The 3,512-nt window shown below is 37.6% G+C and overlaps 1 non-coding gene across 1 annotated transcript; it reads right to left on the bottom strand.

Annotated features, from left to right (window-relative positions):
• Positions 1-3,169: 3,169 nt before the first annotated feature.
• On the bottom strand, positions 3,170-3,242 carry TRNAK-UUU (transfer RNA lysine (anticodon UUU)). Its single transcript has one exon. It is a non-coding gene; the product is annotated as a tRNA-Lys (tRNA).
• Positions 3,243-3,512: the final 270 nt, after the last annotated feature.

The following is a 3,512-nucleotide window of genomic DNA, read 5'->3' as shown; positions in this document are numbered from 1 at the left end:
GCAGTTGTCGCTCAATGTAGTTCACGTTTTGAGAATGATAGGAAACTCCGAGATCATCTGCGTAAATGTATGAATCAACGAATTTAGTAATGATTTTGATTATATGATTCATTCTAATTGCGAATAAAATAGCACTGAGAACAGAACCTTGTGGGATTCCTTCTTAGACAACAAAGTTTTTAGCGATAGCTCGCCAACACCGGACTTGACAGGATCTGGGTTAAAGGAAATTTAGGATGAAATGTGGTAAATGGCCTCTCAGTCCAAGAGAATGTAGATCCTTTAAGATTCAGAAACGCCACATGGTGTCAAAGGTTTTTCTCAATCTCAACACAGATCATGACGAGATTTCCATTATTGATGAAAGCATTCCTGATGTTTGCTTCGGCTTTAATCATGAGATCCGGTGATGGTCGATTTTTTCGTAATCCAAATTGGTTCGAGACTTAAGATACCAAGTGGGACGATGATGTATCATTTTGTCGAGAGTTTTGCTCAGACATTTGATAAAAAATATTGGTCTGTAGTTGTGAGGAACAGAACGATCTTTACGGGGTTTTGGGATTGCCAACATACGAATGTATGTTCAGTGAAGATTCAATTAAGAAAGATCAGCAATAAAGCATTTTGATCTAGATTTTGAAGCATTACATAATATATCCAATCCTGGCCATCAGCATGCTCCTTGAGTTGATAAGAGATTGGTGCAGTTCAAACATGGTAAATATTTGATTATAAGGCAAAGCACAGTGAAGTTCAGTTTGGATTTCTCAGTTAAAACTTTAATTTTTTGAAATGATTGATTACAAGCAGGAGAACTGAGAAAATAAGGTTCCTAGAACATTTGAGATTTCTGTAGGAGTAGAGAGCTACTGTCCATTCCAGTTAAGTAGTTGAATAGATAATGGAGGAAATTTACCGCTTAACTGTTTTATTTTTCACCAGATCAGTCTGATATCAATATTTTTATTAACTGAAGAGGGAAATTTCATCCATTTTTTTTTTCTTTGTTTTGTTTTCCATCTGATATAATGGGCTCTTGCTCTAAGTCGCTTTTAATGCGTCTAGAGGGGACTCTTGAATCCAAGAGTATGGCTACTCTTCCATGAGCACTATTATTGTCAGCTCTATCTTACCTGATGATAATATAATTTTCTATCGAACCGGAGTCTAGAGGTATCAGATTCGTTTCTTATAAGCACGTGGCAACAGGATTGTAACGGTGAAATAGTTCATGGATATCATGGATGTTGATGCGAAAACCTCTGAAATTCCATTGAATGATGTTTTCCATCATTTGGTTTTGTAAGAGGAAGATGAATCTGTCTGCTTTTTATAAGCATATTGTTTATAATGGTCAAGTTTTGATTTTTCTTTTCTGGGAAAAGTGGGACATCTTGAGTCATTGCTATCTTCCATATCATCATCTGCATATATTTCAAGTAATTCTTTTTGATTGTTCGCATCATCTGTATCCGTGTTTGATGTGTGTGTTTGTTTAACTTCAACAAGATCTGATTTTTGCGATCTCTCTGCTACTTTATGATGAGGAAGACTTTGAGAAAGAACTATGAATGGCGTGCTATTGCTTTGGTCAACTAGGTGTGGTTTAGATTGGTGCTGAATCGAGAGTACTGATCGAGCCCAATCTGAGATCGATATGGCTGGATAGATCCACACTTTTGTCTAACGTATTGATTGGCGACTGTAGGTAGCCAAAGCATAAGTGCTTTTGTAGCATACATAATTTCATCTGTTTTCTTGCTTCTAGATAAAAAACTATTTTCATACTTATATTTTTGTATTTTTTCCCCTAACTTCCAGAGTTCGCAATCTTTGGAGTATGCTGGATGGTTGCCTGCAATTAAGAAATTGCAAAGTTGGTATCTTGCATTTTGATTGTGAATGAGTTTTTCACCTACAGTTCGGTTATATTGCCTCTCCATGGTCTGTCTGGGAGTGACCAAATTTCTGGAATTTGTAGCATCTTAGGGGGTTCCGAATAAAGGGCCGAATGCAGCAGTTCAAATAACCTGCTTCCACTAAAGCTGGTAGATTTGTGGAACTGAAGGAATTATCCTTCTTGTTGGGATTAAGATGCCGTCGTTTTGTATCATGACTCTTTGTGAGTCGTAATAATACCTCAGAGTGTCTCGAGTGAAAGGTCTCTATTAGTAAGTCCCCCCTTCCCCCGGATTGGAGACGGTTCACCATTTTCGGTGAAGTTGCTGAATTTTCGAGGCATCTTTGAATGATGAAAAGGGAAGCTTGATAACAGGTTGTGCAAAAGAGAATGGATTATTAGAAAAGATGATAATCCATTCTTCCTTTTCCTGCTTTTCTACGTCCTTTTTTAGCCTTTTCGACATAGAGAAGTGATGGCCAGTTTCGTGATTGTCGTGCTGACAGCTCTTCGGCTCTGACCGTGGAAAATTATTAATGTCCACTTTTAATTCTTTTGGCCCTGAGGGTTGAATTTTCGCCAGGTTTACCAGCGCCACCACATGAAGGCAGGAGTGATGCCAACCAGTGACCAAGCGAGCAGAAGAGAGCAGTATGTTCTAGATGGGGTAGCAGTGACGTTGCTAGGGGAAGGTAGTAACGTTTCAAACAGTCAGCAGAAGTTTATGAAAAAAGCTAGTACTCGCCCTAGGAAAAACACTAGAAAATCGCACTAGAGAAACCGCTTGGCACTCTGGGCCAAATCAGCATCCCTCGCGGGTAGCATAGTTGGTATAATCACTGTCCTTCCACACCGAGTGGAAAAGACTTGAGTTATGAGTCTTTTAATTAAATCAGAAACGTTTCTGATTTAATCAGTCTCAGGCGAGTGGGGGGTAGTATGGTTTTTTTTTCTCCCGGAAACTCCAGTTTATCGTCCAGCAAATCGACCACACATACAATTTACTATTATATGTGCAATGCAGCCTAAGTTTCTGATACGTCTAAAAACCCCTACAACTAAATCAGTATATTAATTACATTAATTTAGTTTAATAAATCAAGTATTTTAATATTTGTTTAATTAATTATGTTTATTATAATTTAAATTAAATCTATTTGGTAGTTATTAGTTTACTTAATTACTTTACAATAACTGGTAATGAAATTAGCCAGATATAAACCAACAGAGAAAAAGGAAAGATTTAAAAAAAAAAAAAAAAATTTGCGCCCGAACAGGGACTCGAACCCTGGACCCTTAGGTTAAAAGCCTAATGCTCTACCGACTGAGCCATCCGGGCAACTACTTATGCAATTGAATTCAGAGAACATATTTTAAAAATTTCTTCTCCAGGTGTTACTGCATTCTACCATTGATGGCGCCCAAGGCAAAAATTAAAAAAACGGTGCCCCTTGGAAAATACAAAAATTGGAAATTTTGCATTTTTTTGTTAACCATAAAAATGGCGCCTTCCAAATTTGGCGCTCAGGGCACGTGCCCCACCTGCCTCACCCTAGCTACGCTACTATTAAAAACAAATAACTTTTTATGACACTACATCAAAAAAAGT

The sequence above is a fragment of the Mastigoproctus giganteus genome, chromosome 7 (genome assembly GCF_048544385.1).
Source record: "Mastigoproctus giganteus isolate SK-2022 chromosome 7, ASM4854438v1, whole genome shotgun sequence".
NCBI classification, from domain to species: domain Eukaryota; kingdom Metazoa; phylum Arthropoda; class Arachnida; order Uropygi; family Thelyphonidae; genus Mastigoproctus; species Mastigoproctus giganteus.
The sequence above is the reverse complement of the archived record's forward strand: the minus strand, read 5'-3'. Positions and strand labels throughout refer to the sequence as shown.